The 23,733-nt window shown below is 38.0% G+C and overlaps 1 pseudogene; it reads right to left on the bottom strand.

Annotated features, from left to right (window-relative positions):
• Positions 1–1,633: 1,633 nt before the first annotated feature.
• Positions 1,634–3,938, bottom strand: LOC101611342 (annotated as a pseudogene).
• Positions 3,939–23,733: the final 19,795 nt, after the last annotated feature.

Genomic DNA, 23,733 nt, shown 5'->3' on the forward strand with positions numbered 1-23,733 from the left:
AATGTTAATTTTGCCTATCCAGGAGCATTGGGATCTTTCCATTTTATCAAGCCCTCCTAAATTTCTGTCTTGAGTGTTTTTAGGTTTTCATGGTAAAGGTAAACACAAATTTCTCCTTTTTCATTTCTAATTTTGTTAATTTGAAGCATCTCCTTTTTTCACTTGATCAAATTGGCCAGGTGTTTATCAATCTTGTTTGTTTTTCAAAGTGCCAGCTCTTTGTTTCATCAATTTTCTTAGTTTCTAATTCATTAATTTCTGCTCTGATCTAAAATTATTTCTTTATGTCTGGAGCTTTTTAGGTTGTATTCATCTTGTGTTTTCAGTGCCTTTATGTGGATGGTTAGGTTATTGATTTTGGATTTCTTTGTGTTTGTGATGATATCATTTAGTGACATGTATTTTCCACTGAGGACCACCTTCATTGTGCCCCTTATGTTTTGGTTTGTTGTGTTCTGTTGTCATTCATTTCTAGAAATTTTGCAGTTTCCTTTTTTATTTCATCCACTGCTCATTTATTGTTTAAATGTTTGTTGTTCAGATTCCATAAGTTGGTGGGATTCCTGGAAATCCTGGTTGAGTCACATCTTTTGTTGTTAATTTTTAGCAATACAACATCTTTATCTAATATCACACAAAATTATGTTGTTCTTCCTAAATATATGGAGGCAGGCTTTATGACCCAGTATATGATCTATTTTAGAGAAGGTTTCATGGGCTTCTGAGAAGAATAAGTATTCTATGGATTTTGGGTAGAATGTTCTGACAATATCTGTTAAGTCTAACTGAACTATGGTTTCTTTGAGCTCTCTTACTTCCCTGTTAATTTTCTGTTTATTGGAGTGCCCAACTATGATGGGGTTGGTTTTTATTTCTGTTTTTTTGTCAAGTAAAATTTGTTTTATGAATTGTGGTGCACCTGTGTTTGGTGCATAAAGATTGGCGATTATGATATCCTACTGTTAGATCATTCCCTTAGTAAGTAAGAAGTCGTCTATTTTATCCAATATTAGTATTGGTACGCTTGCTTGTTTCTTATTTCCATTTGTTTGGAATATTGTTTTCCATCCTTTCACCATAAGGAGGTGTCTGTCTTTAGTGGTGAAGTGGATTTCTTGAAGACAGCAGATTAAGGAGTTTAATTTTCTGATCCACTTGGTTAGCTTATGTCTCTCTTTTTACAGAAATCCTTTAATTTTCTTTACTTTCACATATTAAAAAATAAAACACACTATACAAATGTTTTTTTCATAGCAAATTACATGTAGATTCCTTTAGAATTGCTCTCAAAGTGCTGCCAACATTACAGGTGCTGCCTCAGATGACAGATATTAATCAGGTTGCCAATGTATACATTTAAATGCAGTAGCACGCACCCTTCAGCATGGAAGTTTCAGTCCCCTCTGTTCTTAAGCTAGGTTAAATGGCATTGCTGTCCATATTTATAGACTTGAAATATGTCAGTCCTGAGCAGTTCTGCTGAGGTCTCAGACCAGCTGATGATAGTCACAGTCTCAGTGTTAAAAAGGGAGCTCCAAATGACAGCAGGCTGGCTGTTATGAAGTTGAGTTGTTTTCATTCTCTCCATTGGAACTATTAGCTTGTGCGTCCCAGTCAGATCCTTTGAGAAGGGTTACACCAAGTAACTGCAGGTATACTTTTCACCATCAGCTGGCTCCAAGTATTATTTCTCAATGAGAATGTCAATGCATTTTGTGATCACTGGGACTTGGGATTTGAACCTGAAGGACAGCTGAGTAAGGAATTTTCTAAGTAACTGCTGGTGTTTCAGGTCCTTCTTCATTTTCATGATTCTCATGATGGCTGCCTAAATCAAGAGCTTGTGGTATTCCTCAATGTTTTTGCGTGTTGTTTCTTGTTCTTGCTTCTGTTCAGTTTTCACTGGTACATTGATGTTAACCCTTAACTTCTTATTTTTATAACCAAGATATAATTTTATTAAGGTATTTGGCTTCAATTCTACTTCATCAACATTTGCATTTTCATCTCCTAAGACCAATAACTCTGACTTCTCTAGAACCTGTGCCAAAATGCCCATTTTAATCTACGTGCTCATGCTGTTCATCAACTGCTGCACATTGTAGGCATCTTCTGTGTTGTACTGAAGCAGAATTGCCATATGGAATGTGGATGCCTGAAAAGTGTATCTGTTTTTGAAGCAGTTAGTTACCAGTTCTCTTTTGGACAGTTGATACAGCCATATCAATTTTCTACCATTGTGACAGCTAGCATAAAAAGCTGTGAATCAATGAAAACTGCATTCCAACGTGGATGGCAAGGCAAATGTGCAAGACTGCTGAAAGGGCCATGATCCAGAACTCAGGACCTGAATACTGAAAACCAAGTCCTGTGGTTCTGAATTCATGAGGTATTTTTTGAACTGTTCATTCAAATATTTGCTTACACCAATGTCTTGAAACATCCACTGAAGTTTGGAGGTATACTCAAAACCGCAAACTTGTTTCAACTTGGAGATATTGCTGGCTTTAGCATCATCACTCGCACTGTTATGATGCGTGAGTTTCTTGGCCAGCATCTTTGCATAGAACTTCTGGGATACATCTTTGTCCTCGACATACTTGAAGATGACCATCACTTGATTGAGGGTGTCTTCTAGTTCTGCCTTTTCTGGGTTCTTGGAACTTTTTCTCAACAAGAAGCCACAGTATCAAGCAAACAACTGAGGGGATTTACTGGATGACTGGGCCATTTTGGTAACTTCATTGTTATTTATGAAGAGACCAGAAGCTTTATCAAGTGCAGCCATGAAGCCAGCATCATTGTTGGATATTGACATCACCAGGGCATTGTATTTTTTATGAATATCCAGAACTGTCTGTACATGCATCTTGGGGTCATTTAAAGCCTCTTCTCCACACTTCTCAATTGATGCAAGACCCTGATTATCAATGTGTGTCTCTAGCAGTTTCTTCAATTCACCTAGGCCATCCTGAGTTCAAGGTAGAAAATTATACATGCGGCCCAAATCTTCATTCTTATCAGAATCCAGTAAATTCTGAAACTCTGTGTGGAAAATTTCCAAGTGTTTTTCAATGAGGACCTGCTCACATTTCCTTGCTAGCTCATCCAGTGTGATTTCATGGAGGTAAACCTGAACTGTCCAGTGTTCCTCAAGCAGATGAGCCTCTGCCTTTTTCATATATTCAGTAACTGGGTTCTGCTGTGAGAATTTGGTACTCTCTCTGGTATAAAATCTCACTGTCAGAAAAAAATTGAGATTCAAAGGATTCTTTATACTTTGTTAACGTAGGACCTTTGCAAATGCATCATCTTCATTCAGCACCAATTCCACTTAAGATTATACAACTCCACTAATCAGTCTTGAATTGATGGTTTCCCCACTTCTTTCCTTTTCAATCAGTTTTAAGACAGCATTTGTTAACTGTTTATTCGAGAGCCTAAACAGACAATCTTGCCACATCACCAGTTCAAATGAGTAGATTTCATATATTCCTTTTCGTCCTTCATCACATTCATGGTGAACCCAGTGTCCGTTGAGGTAGACACAAATTCCAGTTACCACTTTTCTGCATGATTGGTAGTCTTCCCACTGCTGAGAGTAGAACTTCAGGACACTCTCATCCATCAAATCTTCTCCATCCTTAAGAAAATTTGTCAAGTAGTTCTTCAAAACTTCCATTAAGTCACTTGTATAATTCCAAGCCAACAAACTGAGCTCCTGCAGGTGTCTGCCCTTTTATGACTTGGTAGGAGGCACTCCAGACCCCCAGGCTAGTACAGTATTTATAAACATGAGTGTACAGTTCAATGTATCTGGACTTTGCCATACTTTGTCTGGTGTACACTTGCTGGATCCCAGCTCTGAGGTCATCTCAGATCTTGTCAAGACCAATCTGCCTCAACCCATGAAGATTCTGACTCCTGTTGGATAACATTTCGAGTAGAGTTCGTCGAGTGCAGCAATCCTTTCTCAAGACACAGCTAATTCTCCATTAGTTGAAAATATACAGTATCACCCCAAATTTCCTCACAGCAGCTCAGAAAGAATGTCTTTGGGTATAAAGCATGAAATCTCATTGCAGGCAAACCTGCACATTCCAGAGCCTCACCAGCTTCACCAGCCTCATCGGGTGCCTTCCCCCTCTCCCCCAACACAAACCAGCTTATGTCTCTTGATAGGCCATTAAAATTTAGGGTAATAATGGTGAGGTTTTATTTAATTCCTGCCATATTGTGGTGTTTTATATGGTTTTCTTTTTTCTTGGACTTCATAGGTTTTGTGCCTTCTTTGACTTTTATTGTGATCTGCTGCTTGAGGTTCATTATTTGATTCTTCTATGTGTAGAATACTCTGAAGTACCCGCTGCAGGTTTGGCTTTGTGTTCATATAGTTATAAAGTTGAGTTTTGAGGTTTATTGTGAAAAGCTTTTCTTTTGCTATTTATTATGAGGGATAATTTTGCTAGGTAGTGTTGTTTGGGTTGGAAGTCATAGGTTCTTAGACTTTGCAGTGTTCCATTTCATGCCCTTTGGGCTTTCAGGGTTTCCACTGAGAAGTTGAAAGTAATTTTGATGGGGTTACCTTTATATGTAATGTGTTGTTTCTCCCTAGCTGCTTTTAGGAGTTTCTCTTTGGTATCAGTGTTTAGAGTCTTAATGATAATATGTTTTGGAGAATTTCTCCTTTGGTCCAGTCTGTTTGGATTTCTGTTAGCTTCTTGTAACTTGATGGGACTTTCTTTTGAAAGAATGGGAAAGTTTTCTTTGTAATTTTGTTGAATAAGTTCTCCATGCTTTGGTCTTAATTCTTTTCCCTTCTGGAATTCCTATGATCTGAATATTGGGAAATTTAAGGGTATCCCACAGTTCCATCATGTTCTGTTCATAATAATTTTTGAGCTTATTGAATCTTTTAGACTCACAAACTGTTTCTTCTGTTTTGTCTTCCAGGTCTGAGTTTCTATCCTCCACATGGCTGATTCTGTTCTTGAGAGCTTGTGTACAGTTTGGGACTTGTTCAACTTGGTTTGTATTTTTTACTGCTTTTTTATGTATAGTTTTCACTGCTCTGTTTAGTTCCCTTTTCATGTCATTTTCTGATTTTCTTAATGTTTCTTGGAATTCATTCTTGGATTTCTTTATGTTTTCATTGAGCTTAGCCAGCTTGTTATTGAGGTCTTCTTTGTTTCTTTTTGTTGTTGTTGTTGTTGTTGTTGTTATTATTATTATTATTATTATTATTATTATTATTATTTTCTCGCTCCTTCTGATTATTTAACTGTCTTTGGAACCCTTCCTGGTTCTTTTCTATTAGGTATAATGTAGTGAGGACAGCATTCATGCAATTATTGGTCTTTTGTTGATTTTATGCAAGTTCTTCTATTTGATTGACTAGGGTTGCATAGCTTTGTATCTTCATTTTGGTGTTCAGATCCTATTGTCTCTTCTATGCTTTGATTAGAGACATCCGTTGCAGGACTAGGCAACTTTGTTGAATTAACTGGCATATTATTTTTCATGTTATTCCTTTTGTTCTGTTGTCTGCCCATCACAGTGTAGGAATCTTTTTTTAATTTAGGAGGAAGCTTTAGTCTACCATTCACTGAAGTGTTTTCAGTGATTATTCCCTTTTATGTTTGCTTCAACTATGCTTCTGATAGCAGTGGGGTCTGCCTGCTCATAGGGAAAGAGCCTTTGAGGCTCTGCTGGGGGTCCAGGTACCTGATGAAGGGGCTTGTTTGTTGGTTCAGGGTATAGGACTGCATGGTCAGGTGGGCTGAGAGGACAGGGTATGGGGGAATGAGAAAAAACTGACTGATGTTGTGTCTGGGCTGCAGATGGGGAGGAGGATGGAAATGCATGGTGGTTCCACAAAGCTGAGGGTTGAGGGGATGGGACAGCAGGTCCATTGGGACCGTATAGCAGGGGGTGGATTGCACTGCCACATCCTGTGAAAAGGCAAGGTGGGAATATGGGACTGCTGCCCTGATATGCAGGGGAGCAGGAAGTGGAGGTCCCCTGTGGTGGGAAAGCCTAGGGAGGGGGGCAAGGATAGCCTGCTGGCCTGAGTCTACACATGGAAGGGTAGTGGGATATGGAGATCCCAATGGTGATGGGGGGAAATGCTAGCCTGATGATCTGGGTCTGCGGACTGGAAGCAGGGGTGGTGGTGAGTCAGACTGTGTTCTTGCATGTAGTTCAGCAGTGGCAGGAACACTTAGGATTGGGGGGTACACTACCCTGTTGGCTGGGGTCTGTGGGGTTGGTGGGGGGATGGTGGTAAGTGGGACTGTGTTTGTGTGTATCTCTGTGGTTGCAGCAATGCCAGGGTTTGTGTATGTGAGGGGTTGTTAGTCTGCTTGTCTGGGTCTGCAAAGGTTGGGGGGATGTAATGTGTGGGAAGGAATTCACATGTGGAGCTACACTAGGCTGCTGGCCTGGGTCCACTTAGCCTGCAGTTAGTGGAGGAGGAACCTGCGGCTGGGACTGAAGCTAGGACAGCTGCTTGAGGGGATTGTGGGACTGGAGGGGCAGCTGACACATCGGAATCAGTTGATTCTCTACTTTCCTTCTCCACACCCTCCCAGTGGAGGTCTACTAGGTTCTGCAAAGCCATAAAAAAACCTCATGAACCTTAAAAGTCTTTCCTTTCCTTCACCAGGAGGTGAGGCATGGTTATGCAGATGCCATCTTGACCAGAAATCTGGATGTATAATTTTTGTTGAATTGTCTTGTCTGGATTTTTTGTGTTTCTTGTATTATAATGTAGAGATTATTCATATTAAGTTAACTTGATGCTTGGGTTTTCTAATTATCTGCAATATTTGTAGATGTATAAATCTGACTTTATAAATCTTCAGTGCAGGAGTTATGGTGCCAGATGTGGCTTTTATATTATTCCCAGAGTAACAGCAGAAGTGACCATAGGTATTGAGATTGTCTGAAATACAAGTAGTTTAGTAAGTTGTGTAGAACAAATTACTGGCAAATTCTAAAATTTAACTGAGCAATATATGCATTCAATCAAAACTGGAACAGAGTATTTATGTAATGGGGGAGGATTAAACAAACAGATAATCTAATTAAGTCAAAGTCCCTATGTGTGTGTGTTGCACCCTTAAAACTGCCAAATAGGAGCTGAGATTTCTGGTATGAAATGGGTTCCTGGTTATTCTGGCACCAAATGAGACCCTGTCCCCCAATAATGAAAGAAGAAAAAGACACAGGCCCTAAAAATCAGAAAACATCAAAAGGCAGCAATAGTCAATACTAAAATACAGCTTATTTAGATCTCAAAAATCTAAACAATAAAGAAAACTAATAAATTAAATTAAAAAAAAAGAAGCTTAGAGAAGGTATTTAATATGCTTGAACAGAATGGAATGATCTTGTATCTACATTTTAAATACAGATTTTACTTCAATAAAAAAAAAAAAAAAATCTGCCGGGCGTGGTGGCGCTCGCCTTTAATCCCAGCACTCGGGAGGCAGAGGTAGGAGGATTGTCGTGAGTTCGAGGCCACCCTGAGACTCCATAGTGAATTCCAGGTCAGACTGGGCTGGAGTAAGACCCTACCTTGAAAAACCAAAAAAAAAAAAAAAGAAGACAAGAAAGGCTAGGCGCACGCCTTTAATCCCAGCACTCAGGAGACAGAGGTAGGAGGATCTCTTGTGAGTTCGAGGCCAGCCTGGGACTACATAGTGAATTCCAGGTTAGCCTGGGCTGTGCTAGAGCGAGACCCTCAAAAAAAAAAAAAATCTAAACAATAAAACTTAATAAAACCCACTTAATAAATGGGGCAGAAAAATGAAAAGGGAGTTCTTAAAAGAAGAACTACAAGTGGCTAGTACTCAAAGAAGTGTCCAACATCCTTAAGCACTAAGGAAATGTAAATTAAAACAACTTTGAAATTCTGCCTTACTTCAGCCAGGATGTCAATCATTAAAAGAAAGAAAATCAAATGAGGATTTCTTGGTAAGATAGTGGCATAGTAGCCATGTCAAAGCAGCTGGGGTGGGGGTGGGATAAGCATAAAAAACATCAAAATACACACTTCTACCAAAAAGTGAAGGAGTATTAGAAATTACCAATCACAGCAGAGAGGCAGGAGAGACCCAGAGCTTCTTGTAGGCAGAAAAGCAACCAGAATCAGCTTCCACTGCAATGCCATTCCATGTGCCCCCTGGTCTGTTGCAAAACCACAGGAACAAAAGCCAGGTTAACAGGCTTTCCACTCACACCAGCCTCCTTGAAAAGTCAAGAAACCCAAAGGGAAAGATGGCAGCAACCTGCTGAGTAGCTGCTGTAAGAGAAGACAAATGGGACAGCTTGAGTACAACTCAGGCACCTGCGCATCTTACCTTTCCCCAAATACCAGTGCCATGAAACATCCCACAGCCCCAAATATCCATCACAGCTATCAGAACACCAGATTCAGTGACCCAAACAGACTAATGAATCCACAGTGCAACAGAGAGGGACTGAGGTGGGCAATCAGCATTGGTGTCAAAGATCAAATAGTTGTAGTTTCTTGAACTAAGGGCTAAGTCTTCAATTCTGTTCCATTGGTATATATGTCTGTTTTTTTTTTTTTTTTATGCCACTACTATTCTGTTTCTGTTATAGCTTTAGATCAGGTATGATGATACCTCCAGAGGCATTTCTTTTGCTGAGAACATGTATGTACACACAAGGCTTGCTGCCATTCCTCATGAACATTTTAACTCATTTTTTTCCTTTTAAAATATTTTATTTTTTTTTTAATTTTAGAGAGAGAGGGTCCATGCCAGGGCCTCTAGTCACTGTAACCAAATTCCAGATGCATGCATCACCTTGTGCACTGGTTTAAGTGGGCACTGGGGATTAAACCTAGGTCATTAGGCTTCACAGGCACACATCTTAACTGCTAAGACATCTTTCTAGCTCCCACTTGAATTGTGAGATCATTTTTTTCTATCTCTGAGAAGAATAATGCTAGGATTTTTATTGATATTACATTAAATCTGGGTATTGCTTGTGGTGAAATCTCCATTTTCACAGTATTAATTCTACCTATCCAGGAGTATAGGATATCTTCCCATATTTTCATTACATAAGTCTTTCACAACCTTCATTAGTATCATTCCAAGGTAATTTATGTATGTGTGTGTGTGTATATATATATATATATATATATATATATATATATATATATATGTGTGTGTGTGTGTGTGTGTGTGTGTGTATATATGTGTGTATATATATAAAATATATATAATCAATTATATATCAAATACACACACATATTTTTGTGTGTGGCTATTGAAAATGGTACAGCCTCACCAATTTCTTTTTCTATATATTTGTACTTTGCATATAGAAAGGCTACTGGTATTTGTGTGTTGATTTTGTGTTCTGCCACTTTATTGAAAGAGTTAAAAAGTTTTGAAATTTTTTTGGGGGGGTCACTTATGTATAAGATCATGTCATCTGCAAATAGAGCTAATTTGACATCATTCTTTTTAATTTGTATCCCTTTTATTTGCTTTTCCTGTCTTATTGCTTGGGATAGGAATTCTAGTACTATGTTGAACAGTAGTACTGTGAGTGCCCCCCTCCCCGATCTTGTTCCTAATCTCATTGGAATTCCTTGAGTCCTTACCCATTAAATATTATTTGGGTTTTAGGTGCTTTATATATAGCTTTTATTATGTTGAGTTATGAACCAGCCTTGCTTATTCTGTCCAGTATTTTGATCATGAAGTGATGTTGTACTTTGTCTAAAGCCTTCTCTGCACCTATTGAGATGATCATGTGCCTTTAATTTTATTTAAGTGGTGAATTATGTTAACTGATTTCCATATGTTGAACCATCACTGTATGCCTATGTTGAAGCCTTCATGTTCAAGGTAGATAATACTTTTGATGTATTGTTGAGTTCAGTTTGTGAGGATTTCATTCAGGATCTTTGCATCTAAGTTCATCATCAATATAGGCATATAGTATACTTTTCTTGTTTTTGCCTGTCAAGTTTTGAATTAGAGTAATACTAGCTTTATAAAAGGACTTGGAGGCATTCTTTGCTCTCTGAATATGTAAAACAGTTTGAGAAAATGTGGTTTAAGTTCTTCAGTGATTTTTTTTTTCTTCTTTTGAGGAAGGGTCTTGCCCAGGATGACCTGTAATTCATTATGTAGTCTCTGAGCGGCCTCAAACTCACCGCAATCCTCCTAATGCTGTGATTAAAGGTGTGTGCCACCACGCCCAGCCTTCAATGAAATTTTGATAGAATTTGGTTAATAAGCCATCTGGTCCTGGCTTTTATTCTTTGGGGAGGTTTTTGATTACCTTTACAATCTTGATGGAAGTAATGGGCTTGTTTAAGAGATTAATCTGCTCTGAGTTTAGTTTTGGTAAGTGGTATATGTCTGGGAATTCAACCATTTCTTCCAGATTGTCTAATTTTGTAGAGTAGAGAGTTTGGAAGTATGGCCTGATGATTCTTCTAATTTCATTGGTATGTGTTGTGACTTGTCCCTTTTCACTTCTAATTTTGTTAATTTGAGATTGTTCTTTTTTTTTTACTTGATCAAATTTGGTGGGGTTTTATCAATCTTGTTTATTTTTTCAAAGCTCTTTTTTTCCATCAATTTTCTTAATTGTGTTCTTAGTTTCAAATTCTTTACTTTCTGCTTTGATCTTAATTACTTCTTTTTGTCTGAATCTGTTAGGGTTGGATTCTTCTAGATTTTCAAATGCCTTTAGGTGGATGATTAGGCTATTTATTTGAGTTCTCTCTGACTTTGTTATGAATATATCCAGTGCAATGAGTTTTCCCCTTAGCACTGCCTTCACTGTGTTCCATCTGTTTTGTTATGTTGTGCTTTTGTTATCATTCCGTTATACAAATTTTACAATTTCCTTTTTGATTTCTTTTTTCCACAAACCATTCGTAATTTAAAAAAATATGTTGTTCAGTTTCCAGGAGCTCATGTTACTTTCTATGTAATGTGTTGCTTCTCTCTCATTCCTTTGAACACTCCCAGTTTCCACTGGTTAGAGTTTGAACAGTGGTGTGTTTTGCAGTTTCTTTTTTATTCCAGTCTGTTTGGAATTCTGTGTCTCTTGTTACTTTCTAGCTTTAAGTCTGCTGTGGCCCTATATGAATACAGGTAGTTAGGTCATTTTTTTCTGAACTTATGAAGGCAAACTTGATGCCCTAATATATGATCTATTTTGGAGAAGGCTCCATAGGCTACTGAGAAGAGTGTATATTCTGTGGAAATGGAGTGGAATATTCTGTAGATGATTGTTAGGTATAATTGATCCATGGTGTTGTTAAGCTCTATTATTTCCCTGTTAATTTTCCACTTTGATGATCTCTATTGATTTAGTGGAGTATAAAAATCCTCTACTCTGATGGTATTGTGGTTTATTTCTGGTTTGTTGTCAAGTGGGTTTTGTTGCATGAAGTGCAATACACCTGTGTTTGGTGCATATGGGTTTATGATTTTAATGCCCTCTTGTTGGATTGTTCCTTTGATGAATAAAAACTGGTCTTCATTATCCTTTTTGATTACTTTTGGTTTGCAGTCTTTTTAAATCAAATATTAATTTAGCCATAACCACTTGTTTCTTATTTTCATTGGCTTGGAATATCATTTTGCATCCTTTCATCCTGAGGAGGCATCTTTCCATAGGACTAAGGTGGATTTCTTGAAGATAACAGATGGAAGGGTCCATTTTATTTGACTGACACTGTTAATTTGTGTCTTTTTTATAAATGTGCAGTTCAATTTAATTCCTGCCATCTTGGGGGCATTATAGGGTTTGGTGCTTTCTTGTACTTTAAACATTTTTGAGCCTGCTATAGTTTGGTCATTGTGATCTTTCTCTTTTGGGCTCTTGAGATTGGTTGTTCAACACTTCTATATGTATTCCCTCAAGTATTCTCTGTAGGTTGGGCCTTGTTTTCATATAATCATAGAGCTGGCATTTATTTTTTACTAATCAGTTTTGTATTCAGCAAATAAAGTCAGTTGGGTAGCATTATTAGGCTCATCTGTGACTTACTCCCTCCCCTTGGCCCCAACTTGTTGAGGTATATGGGTCATGCATTGTGGAGTTAGCCATCATTTATGGGTAGGATAAATGTCTCTGCATATCATGATCTAACATGTGGCTCTGACATTCTTTCCACCCCCTCTTCCACAAAATTTCCCTGTGCCATGTAGGGTTCATTTTGGGTCTTCTTCAGTGATGAGGTGTTGGGGGCCTCTGGGTTTTTGGCTCTCTGATTTGGTAGGAGTTGATTTATCTCTGTGTTGATCTCCTTCCCCCTTGTGCTGGTACATGGTTCACCAGGAAAACAGCACCCTTGCTTGTTTCACCAATTTTTCTTAGTTTCAGCCGAGGCCTTTTTAAGGTATGATGGGGTGGCTGTCTCCTAGGATCTATATTTGTCTGAAAAAGAGAAGCAGATTCTCCAACAGAGAGTAAGTTAGCACCAGGACAAATGAAATAACCCTTATTTTTTTTATAGAGAATTTAAGAGGTGTATGCCCTCTTGTAGCCCACGATTGATGGTAGCTTGATAATGGAGAGCAGGCTTATGTTTGGATATGGTTCTGACTTGTTTCCCAGCTCCAGCTATGGGTCTTATACCACTGAGGGGATCAGTTAGCCGAATCACAAGCAGTTGGTTCCCCACCATGGCTGTGTGCTACTATTGCACTTGTGTGGGCATCACAACAGGTTATTTGCTACTAAGTAGGTTCGATGCTTGAACAGATATTGGTCATTTTCCCAAGTCGCCCATGTAGCACCTTCTGGCACTAGATGTGCTGACTTTCTGGGGACTGACTCTCTTCCAGCTTCCAGCCACCTACATACAGTGTCTTCAGCAGTAGGGTCTTACCACTAACCTTTGGTGGGTCATCAAGTACTCGGACAGAAATCTGTCTTTCTTTTAGGAAACCTTGTAGTTCTTTCTGATCCAAAGCTCATTGTGGATGATAGCCACATGCTGGTACTGGGAGTTATAGGTCAGTGCCCACTAAGAAAAGGAAGAAAAACATAACAAATATGCAAGAATTAGAGAGAACAGAGAAAGAGAAAAACGGAGGGGGGTGAGAGGGAGGGAGGGAAGCTGTAGAAGATTCAGGTTGATCTTCATCATACCCTTCCCAGTGCCTTGTGGCTCAGGTGTTCCCTCTAAGGGCCTGGTGAAGGTTCATAGAGCTGGCTTTTTATTAGGTACATTTTTCCTTTTTCCATCTATTAAGAGGGTTACTGACACTAGGTACAGTTGGGTATGGTTGGAAGCCATAATTATTTAGACTTTGAAATGTTCCATTCCAGTCCATTCTGGTTTTCAATGTTTCAAATGAGAAATCTGAAGTAATTCTGATGCAATTTTCTTTGTATGTAATGTGTTGCTTCTCTCTTGCTGTCTTAGCACTGTCTTTGCTTTTGTTGTTTAGAGTTTTAACATTGATATATCTTGGAGAGTTTCTTCTTTGTTACAGTCTGTTTGGAGTTCTGTGAACTTCTTGTTTCTGGATGAGTTTCTCTTTTGAAAGGGTGGGAAAGTTTCCTTCAAAAATTTTGTTGAATACATTTTCCATGCCCTTGCCTGAATTTCTTTCCCTTCTGGCATACCCATAATCCAGATATTAGTTTGATTTGGGGTATCCCACAGTTCCTTCATGTTCTGTTCACATGATTTTTTGAACTATTCAAAGATTTGGACTCCTGAACTGTTTATTCTCTTTTGTCTTTCAGGTCTGAGGTCCTGTCCTCCACTTGATGGCCTCTGTTAGTGAGTGGTTCTAGGGAAGATTTTACAAGCTATATTTGGTTTTTATTTTCTGTTGCCTTTGTCTATGTAGAATTCAAACCTTTGTCCAGTTCCAATTTCAGGTCATGTTTTGATTTTCTTGATGCTTCTTAGAATTCATTCTTGCATTTAATTATGTCTTCATTAAGTTTAATCAGCTGGTTATTGAGGCCCCATTTTTTTGATTCACTTTCAATTTATTCATCTCTCTTTTGAGGTCTCTCTCATTTTCTTCAATTAAGTCAAGCTCAGTGATGAAAGCTGTGTGCTATAAGAGATTAATCAGCTTTATTTCATATATTTGATTGTTGGTTTTTTTTTTAAATTTTTTTTTATTTATTTGAGAGCCACAGACACAGAGAGAAAGACAGATAGAGGGAGAGAGAGAGAATGGGCGCGCCGGGGCTTCCAGCCTCTGCAAACGAACTCCAGACGCGTGCGCCCCCTTGTGCATCTGGCTAACGTGGGACCTGGGGAACTGAGCCTCGAACCGGGGTCCTTAGGCTTCACAGGCAAGCGCTTAACCGCTAAGCCATCTCTCCAGCCCAATTGTTGGTTTTTTTGTTGGTTTGCTTAAGATTCAACAATTTTCTCAGTCAAGGTAAGTAAGCTTATTGTGCTTTCATTATGGAATTCAATTTCTATTGTCTCTTCTATGTTTGCATTGGACACTACCTTTGTAAAACTAGCTAGTTTGGTGGAGATCTCTGTTTATTGTTTCTTCTTCTTCTCCTCCTCCTCTTCCTCCTCCTTCTTCTTCTTCTCCTCTTCCTCTTCCTCCTCCTCCTTCTCTTTGCATTGGTGTCAACCCATCTCTACACAATATTTTTTTTATTAAGTTGGAAGCAAATAATTGCCCTTGTAGGACATACCATGATTGTTCTATTTTGAGCTTGACCCAGGTTGGAGTGTTAATGGCATTGTATCCACAGATATGCATCCTGTAGAATTTTTACATGTTGCTGCAGCTCTGGGCTGATGGCTGATAAGAGAGCTGTGGTTGGACATCTGGAACCTTTTTAACCCACTACCACAGCTGTGCCTTGCCTCTGGGGTCTTTGCATTTGTCCCTGTTCCCCTACTGTACCCAGCTGGGAAGGTCATAGAGAACTCACTGATACCCACTGGTGGGTAGTTGCCAGATATCCCTGTGACCCCCATCTGAGACAGTCCAGATGTATCAAGGGGAAATTTTGGGGAGGGAGGCAAGGTCAGGCAGGGGTGTGTGAGGCACCAGGTTCCAGGGACTACACTAGAACACTAGCCTGTAGAGTTGGAGCCAACTAGGTAGAAAGGCCTCCCACTTACACAGAGCCCCTCAGCAGCCCTGAGCATACAGGCTCCAGACAAGCCTCATGCAATCAGGCTCCCTTATGGTCCAGGCCCTGACACAGAAAGCCCCTAACCTGCTGGTACTACTCAGGCCTCAAACATGCCAATACCCTTATCAACTAGGAGCCCATAGGTCCCACATGCAGATCCCCTGAGTCACCAGGACCACAGAGGCCCTATACAAGCTGATCCCTTCATTGCCCCTGGGAACACACAGGCACCAAACTTGTGAACCTGGAGTTAAATTTTGTGCACAGTGAGAGGAGTGGGTCTAGTTTCTTCTGTGTCAGGTGTCTCCTTATTGATTTCCACAGTAAATGAGTGTTTCTCTTTCCCTGTATCTTCACCAACATTAATTGCTGTTTCATTTTTTAAATGATTGCCATCCTGACTTGAGTAAGGTGGAATATCATTGTTGCTTTAATTCACATTTTCCTGATGATCAAGGATTATGAGCATTGTTTTAGGTTATTAATAACCACTTGCATTTCTTTGATAATTGCATTCACCTGCACCACATTGCGCATCTGGCTTACTCAGGAATTGAGTCTGGATCCTTAGGCTTCTCATACAAGTGCCCTAACTACTGAGCCATCTTTCCAGCCCTCTATGCTCTTTTAACTTCCTGAAACAATGGGCACAATTTGTTCTTTCACCAACATACAGGCTCCAAACTTGATGCACCCTCTCACCAGCCTGGAGTGTGCAGGCCCCAAACACATTGGTGCCCTGAAATCATAGACCCCCAAGATGCAGTGAATCTCACCTTCCTGTAGTGTACTGACCCCTTACTCACCGGTGGCTCACAGGCCCCAAAGACTCTGTGCTTCTCACAAGCATAGGCCCCAAATATGTTAGTGTGCCAAACACACAGACCATAATTTCTTTTAATCCAGTGCTTTTGAAAAATATTTAATCACTAAAGAACCTAGATATATTTTTACAAAACCATAAAGTAGGTGCTGGGGACATGTCTCAGTAGTTAAGAGCATTTGCTAAAATATGAGGCCCTGAGTTCGCTACCTAGCACATAAAGGAAAAAAAAAAAAAAAAAAAACAGGCAAAGCTGTGCATGCCTGTTACCCCAGCAGTGAGTGGGAGGGGCAGGACCAGAGCGATTGGTAGGGTTGGCTGGTTGGTCAGTATAATCAAAAATATGCAAGATTACTGAGAGATACTGCCTCTGGAAAATAAGGCAAAAATAGTAATAGAGCAGGGTACCTGATGACCTCATCCAGTCTCTGCACATGTGTTCCTGGGTTGTGCACATCTATACAGAGATACAGAAGACACACACATACACTCACACACACATGCCAGAAAAAGCATAAAGTAGGGTGGCTCTATCAGTATCCAAACAAAGCAGCCATAAGATTACTTATGTTAGCATTAATATTTGAAACGATATGTATAGGTAATGTCATGTTTCATAGTTAATTTTTTTTCATTTCAGGGTACTATTACATTTGATGTTTTTAAGACAGTAAGTATGTTTAAAAGTGCTGTGTTCCATCTTTCATGACACTCTTCAGTCCTCTCATTAATTTGGTTACTAATAGTTATAATAAAATTGCTATAACTATAAAAAGAACTATAAAAAGAACTATAAAAAGAACTAAAACAATAACCTCAAATGCTGCTCACAATAAAAAACACATATATTCAGAGAGTTTTACAATCACCTAAGATTCACTTGTAGCAAGGAATAATTCCATTGAGATAAATAAATGCTAAATCATATCATCATACAAGTAAGAAGCTTTCAGATTTCAGGTATATATTCTAAAAATGAGATTAATAATACAACACCATTATTTGTCTGCCTTGCCTACCAGCAAGTGTGAGTGTAGGCACACTTAACTAACTGCATGGAAGAACACTAATATAATGGAAAAACATAAAATTCAAAACACTTTGTTCTGCATTAGAGACTGTTTTGCATTTAATAGCCACGTATTAAGAAGGAAAGCTATTTAAACAATGTATTTCTTGTTTTCATCATTTCTATAATGAAAGTGATATTGCCTAGCTTGAAAGGCTGATCAGAGAATTAAGTTTTGTGGTATAAAAAAAAACCCTAGGCCCGCATCTAACATTTATTATTGCATAGCAGTCAATGAACTCACAGAAGTTGCCTCTTATACAATCATCACATTAGTTTCATGTGTCCTCATCATGATATGAACATAAATATATCTATTCTAAAATATAGGCAACAGTCACAATGAGAAAATGAAGTTCCCCAATTTGTAAATAATGACTTCAATTTTAAATGTAAATATTGTAATTCAATGACCCAAAGAAAATTTTCCATAAATTAACATAATTAACATATTTTTATTGATTTTATGGTATAAAGTTTAAGCTGTGTTAATGCTAACAAACAAGTTAAAATATAATTACCCATAATGGCCCTGACCAGGGCACATATCTGTATAGATGTAAAGAATTTGGAAGAACACAATTTGTGACTATTCTGGATTTCTTCCATCATGCATTGCCTCCTTTCTATCTACTAATATACTTAAATACTGATAATGATTTCTAACTCTGATAGAGATAAATCTCCATGCTCAACTGGTAGTTCACAGAAGTATAACTTACTCCTGCACACTATCACAATATGATTCATATAAGAATTGCCTAAGATAACAGACTACAGTGAATTCTTTACAATAGTTTGAAATAAAAATAATCATTTTTATGCATAGTGTTTTGTTTTTCCAATTAGGGTCTCAATTTTATCTCAGGCTGTCCTGGAATTCACTATGTAGCCTCAGGGTGGCCTTGGACTCATGGCAATTCTACCTCTGCCTCCAAAGTGCTAGGATTAAAGGCATGTACCACCATGTCTGGTTTGTTATTATTATTGCTTTTTCCAACTAGGGTCTCACTCTAGCACAGGCTGACCTTGAATTCAGACTGTAACGCCAGGTTGGCTGCAAACTCATGATGAGTCTCCTACCTCAGATGTTTTGATTTTTAAGATACAATTTTATTCTTTTTAAGATGACATTCATTAAATAAATGTCAGATCACAAGGTAAATGAGTCCTTGGTAAGTAGCAACACCCATGCAAGTGGAATGTTGGTTGTTTCTATGTCAATGTGTGTGTTCCTGTATACAAGTGTGAACAGACATACCCAGTGACAATGCATCATATGTGGTTATTTTTAGTTTATATTTACTATTTAAAAGATACTTGGTCTATGTACAGTAACTTTTGGGTATTATGTCAATATTTTTTGCATACTTCATGGTTTAAAAACACATCCACTTGCCTATGACATGCTTCTTTCCAAATGTATTGTTACAGGTCTCATTTTTTTGGCATTTGTAATTTAAAAGAACATCTTTAATTTCTGAAATCAATGTCATTTGAGTATTAATAATTATTACAGTTGTTCTCTTGTTAAGAATCTGTCATTAATTCTTGCGTATTTCAAAATCAGACATTTTTCTAAGACAGCACCATTTTAATTCAAATGAAACTTTAAAGTAGTGTAGTATTTAATAGTTACAAAATAAGATAATTTTCATACAAATTGTAAACTGTGAATGGAAAAATAGAAAAGACATATGAACAGTAATATTCTTACTAATTGAGCCAGATTTAAATTGCCTTGCAAAAAGGTAAAATAAAATATTTAAATTGTTTTAGTGCTGTATTTTTAAAGGAAAAGTATATACTTCCTCCATGGTGGCATTTTTTCTTAGAACTTAATTGCAAATGGTCATGTGAACTGTAGCAGAAGATATTGTAAATGCACCCCTTCTTAGTTCATTTATTATTCAGCTCATAATAGTTAAGTACTTAATATATTTCAAGGTGAAATTCTGGCCTTGGCCTTGAGACTGCTTTTCTTTGTGTTGTATATACAAGTCTCTCCTTTTTTTCTGTGTGTGTTCACTTTCAGCCTCTTTTTCTCTCTGCCTTGGAAAACCAAGAACAAAATAAACTGCGGTTGTACAGCATTACATACAGTTCTTTTGGTTAAAAAAAGGAATTGTTCAAGGTAGATATTTTTTTGTGTAAATTAACTTAGAAAAAATATCAGCATGTCCTCTGGGACCCTAGTGAGGACATAAACATTGAATAAGCACCCTTCAACAATGGAAGAAATACAGGCAATTCCAGAATCTTTACCTCTTGAAATTTGTATACCTTTCTCAGGGAACAGCATACTGAACCTTGATTACAACTTGCAATCAGCAGGTAAGATGTTTTTAAAGTATAATACCTAACCTTCTACCAAACCATTCAAGTCAAGAGTCTCTGGGGTCTTGACTTGCTCCACAGCAAGGATCAAGAGCTCTATGAAATTTTAATGAATACTAGCTGCCTTTCTCTAAAGGGCTACAGTTCATACCTTGCTACAACCATATTAGTCATCAATCAGTCATGAGGGCAGAGGCAATGCTGATCCATCTTAGTTAAGCTAGACACTAAGGGATGAGTCATGGCTTAGAGGAGGCTGGTAAACATGACCATTGGTGTCAGATAGGATGACCAATTGTTCTGGCTGCTAAGAAATTCAGAGATTCCTATAACTGGTGCAGTCTCCCAGTTGAGCCAGGACAGTTCATGTGGTGAGACAGCAGAGCAACCCAACAACTTCAAACATTTACCAATGCCCAGTCTGCAGGACCCATTCCTTGTAAAGTGACTTGTTTCCTTGGGGAAAAAGTAGAGGTGATGAATGTGAGTATGATGGATTATACTATAGTACAAATTAAAGCCTAATGTAACCTCACAGATTTCAAATAGTATGCTTCCAATAACAGATAGAACTAAGGTATGTTTGATAATTTCATATAAATTAACCAAACAACGTGAAACTTAAATAGTGAGTGAAATAATATTTCTCCTGCAAATCGTATAATGATGCTCTATGATTGACTTCATAACCAAAACTAACATTTCATGTAGGTATAAATGCAAAATGTGTCTGGGATGTTATCTCTGGCCACCAAATGTCAAGCTTTTCTACATTTAATAATGAAAACATATTGAAAGTAGGAAATTTTACTTTAAAATGACATGCTATTTCCAAACTTTCTTCCACTCTTCTAGTCAGGACTAGCCAAATAGCTTTTCATTTTGCTCTTAATTTGTTAATTCAATAGCTAAATTGTTGTCTGGTCATGAACCAGTGGCAAGTGGATAGGTGCCCAAGCTCATGCAGGATGTTTTTCTGACTGTAATAGTGTGTCTGGAAAAGAAATTCACAGCACCCCACCAAGTTATATACTCTGAGAAGAATGTAAGTTATTATTTAATGCAGAATACTTTCTGGAGATCTCCTGCTTAGCTTCTTAGAGATAAGATCAGATCTAGGATGTCTCCAGAACACACAAGCAAAAGATTATATAAGCTGTTTGGGAACACTAAACCTAAGTATTCATATTCAGGGATGCTGGGAAAGTTGAAAAATTTCCCCCAGCAACAAAGCTGAGGATTTCCATAGACTAAGCAGTAAACTCATAGTTATTTTTAAAATGAAAACCAATGTCCTTGAAGCATGGAAGAAGAATTAATGGTGAAAACACAGAACCTGCCTGACAATCAGTGCTAACTTTCTGACAGGAACAGGAAACTCCCAGCTGAAAAATGTACAGATTACTCTCTGTGATCTATGTTTCCACATACACATCCATGAAATAATCTTGCTGTGTGAGTTTGAAAGTCAGGCAGGTTTTACAATGTTTGTGCTTCAAAAGAGATAATAATAGTGATCAATAAATGCAAAAATCTCAAAAGCTAACTATAAATCATGAAACACAAAGAGATAAAAGGAAATTTTTCATCCTGAGGACATTGTATGTTTTGAGACATAGTTTTTTTTAGTTTGCCTACATTCTAAATCTATAATTCTTTAACCAGGCAAGAGGAAATGAATTAAATTTCTTAAATTGTTGAAACAGCCAGTTATTATAGAAGTCCAAAAATTGAATAAATAAAAAAGAGAAATCATGATAAAAAATAGTACACACTAGTAATTTGTAAGTACTATGGTAAGAAACCCCCAACCATGTTTATTCAAGCAACCCTAATTAATCTTAGTGAGACACATATAGACTCTCTCCCTCCCTCCCTCTCTCATACACACACACACACATTCACATTAGAAAGAAATTAGAAAAGACATTAAGGCATTAAAGGAGAATATGGATAATCAAGAGGAAGAAGGGAGAAGGAAGGGAATCAAGAGAAGATAATGGGAGGGGATTATGATCAAAGTATACGATATATATATACATTTATACATATATCTTCAAAACAGTCAAGAAATAAATAATCCTACTTTTCTGTAGACTAAAATAAACTCAGATGATGTATACTTTTAATGACCTAGCAATTGTTTTTCTGGTTGAATTTTATCATATAAAATTCTGCCATTTCATACTTCTAAAAAGTAGCAATGAGCAGTTACACTGCACGACCCTCTCCCCCAACAGTGAAAGGTAGCTGCCAAAACTGAATTTTCACAGAAAATCAGAGATGTAAGTTACTAGGGAAATGATGGGCAGTTTTCCATGCATTTCTGCCTTCATTGGCCTGAGCAAGCTATTTTTGTTTTGGTAATGTGCAGATGTCTGTCCAGTCCCCTCAACGTTTGGTTGTGGCTCTGCCATGCTGGACAGTCTTTCATAATTACCTAAATACTGTGCTGGGAAGATCTTTCCTCTCACTTTCAGTGCTCACCACACACTAAGCCAGCTTCCTAGGAAAGCTTCCCCTATGAAACCTGTTTTGCACCATGCCCCAAACAACTGTAGCTGGGGGAAGTCCATGTCCCTCATCCAGAATTGTGTGTTCTCTGAGTAGTACTGAGCACTTGAGGCCAATTTAAACAAGAAAGAGAGTGGATGTCATCTCAGTGGAGGAGGCTCAACACTTACTTCTGAATATGAGTTTTGCTTTCTTGTTTTTTTTTTTTTTCTTTTTCTTTTTCTTTTTTACCCAGGATACAATGTCAAGTGTTTTACTCAAACACTGGTTGTCACAGTGACTTTGCAAGCTCAATCCATCCATGTTTGAATTCTAGCATTTCAGATTGAAACCTGTTCAGCACTTTTAACTCAGTTCTAAAGGACAAGGGGTCTATAAACCCCAACTTTAGAAATTAAAAGGCAAACAAAATTATTTTTCTTTTAAACATCAGGTAAAAATAATAGAGGACTTATTTTATGTCTTAGCATTCTTGCTTTAAAAAGCCTTTTAACTATCCAGCACAGATAGCTTCAACACACCAAAGCTCCTGTATTTATGCAATCCGGCTGCAGATCTCCGTAGGCTAAAAACTAAGAAATCATATAGAAGACATTGGAGTAATCACATGGCCTTGTTTTTCATTTATTGATAAACTTAGTTTATTACTACATTTTTCAAAGAACTTAATATTTTAAAAATGGTAAAGGTGGGCTGTGGAGATTGCTCAGTGGTTAAGCATGTCTTCTCAGACAGGAAGACTTCAAAGTTTAAATCCTTAGGACCTACATATAAAGCTGAGCTTCCCATATATATCGTGAACCTCAGGCTATGGGAGATCAGTGGGTGGGGGAAGAATGGGAAATCAATGGGGCCCACTGACAGCAGCTCCAGGTTAAGGGACATATTGTTCTCAAGGGAAGAAATATGCCATTGACCTGTAAGAGGACACTCAACATTCTACTTTGGCCTGCACACACATGCACACGGGGCACACACACACACACACACACACACACACACATACACATGCACACTAAAAGCATTATGTATGACCTCTCAGACCATTTTTATAAGCCCCAAAAGTGTGGGCCACCACAGTACCCCAAAGTACTTCTCTGAGCACACACACACCTGTCCAAGTAATCTCAGTGATGGATGGATACTTCTAGTTTAAAGACATGACTAGTCCCCACATTAAACACCTGCTCATGACAATGTGGGGAGATAATTTCAGGGTGAGCATCAACAGGGATCCAAATAGAATATGTCAACCCTCAAATCTGAAGACACAACCTTTGCAGTCTCCAGTGCATGACCAAACAATGACTTGCAGGAAGAAGAGATAAGGTAGCTTTGAGGTTCAAGAGATGTAAAATGTATTGGAGGCTGTGAGTTTGGTGTTATTTACTGGGGATGTATCTGAGAACACATCTGGACAAGAAAGAACCCAACTTAATAGCAGATGATTTTTTTTTCAGAGGATAAGAAATCATTCAAGTTACATTTCAGGGAATATACTTATATTTTAGAGAAAAGATATTGAAGCTAAATCATAAAATTTATGTGGTCATTTGACCACATTTGTCTTAATTAACTACATTTTCACAGCCTATTTAATATTTGTGACTGCTAAGAACCCTCAGTCATGCATCATAGGAAATAGCCTTTCATAAGGTTACATAAAATATCACTTTTAGGGGGTAAAATGTTGCTTACAAAGTACCTGAAAATATTTTTAAGGTGATGTGTCACCCATGAATCAGAGGGACAAGAGCAATGGTAATTCTGCTCACCTCAACAAAGAGATCCAGAAAGCAACTGTTCCAAGCATAATGAAAGCACCTGGGAAAATTAAAGATTAAAAAAG

This window comes from Jaculus jaculus, chromosome 17 (assembly GCF_020740685.1).
Source record: "Jaculus jaculus isolate mJacJac1 chromosome 17, mJacJac1.mat.Y.cur, whole genome shotgun sequence".
Classification (NCBI taxonomy): Eukaryota; Metazoa; Chordata; class Mammalia; order Rodentia; family Dipodidae; genus Jaculus; species Jaculus jaculus.